Below are 1,040 nucleotides of genomic sequence, written 5' to 3' on the forward strand. Positions count from 1 at the left end.
TATATATATATATATATATATATAGCCAGAAGTACAAGTTGGTAGAGTAAAAAAGTGAAGGGGCCACATCCAGGCCCTGAGTTCAAACCCAGGGATTGGCAACACTCACCTACCCACCCCCCCACACACATGGCAATTCCATATAAAGAAACCCTTGAACTTAAGCTCAAGTCTGTCTCCAGGGGTGACAACCCCTCCCCAAATGTCCCCCCTATTATAACAGCCATGTATCTAACTGCCCCTCAAAAACTTGTCTCTAGGAACACCACCCACCCTGGAGTATAAATCAAATGGGAGGGATACTGAGCTAAAACCTGCAGGTGGGGAAGCCACGCCCACACGCTCCAAAGCCACACCCCTTCCCTCCAAGCCACGTCCCTTCCCATAGCTGCACCTGCTTTCCCCCCACCCCCCCACCCCACAACCTGGTTCTTGGCACCAATTGGATAACATGTGAGGTAAGGAAGAAAAAAAAATCACCAGAAACTGGAAATGAAGCAATGTTTGGAAGCAGTAGCCACGGGTGTGGGCTTGTGGACTCAGGCAGGGATGATCTCAAAGCCCTGGGGGGGGGGGTAGGGGGTGAACGCCTGTACCCTTTTTCCTCTTCGATGACGCAGTCCCCCACTTCCCCGCCTCATCCTCCCCTCCACACACACACCCAGTTAAGGTTGAGAGGGTTTGGGGCCTAGGAGCACTGGTTAAAATCAAATCTTATTACATATAGGTCACTGCCTGCCATGTTCCCTCCTTGGGTGTGCAGAAGGCTGTGTAGACCGAAGAAAACCAAGAACTTGGCTCTTTAGATTCCCAGGTCCAAAGTCCACGAGTCTCAAGTGAGATCCACTCCCTAGCCACCCCTATAGTTCACATGGAGAGACAGAGGTGTACATTAGGGAAAGCCGACTCACCCCTTGATGAGTCGCAGGAAGACAGGGCTTCAATCCATCTTCAGGAGTTGCAGACATTGGCTCTATGTTAAATAGGGAGATTTAGGGGGGCTGGCGGGGTGGGGGTAGCGTTGAGAAAGGTCTGCATAA

This window comes from Dipodomys ordii, unplaced genomic scaffold (genome assembly GCF_000151885.1).
Source record: "Dipodomys ordii isolate 6190 unplaced genomic scaffold, Dord_2.0 Scaffold128, whole genome shotgun sequence".
NCBI classification, from domain to species: Eukaryota; Metazoa; Chordata; class Mammalia; order Rodentia; family Heteromyidae; genus Dipodomys; species Dipodomys ordii.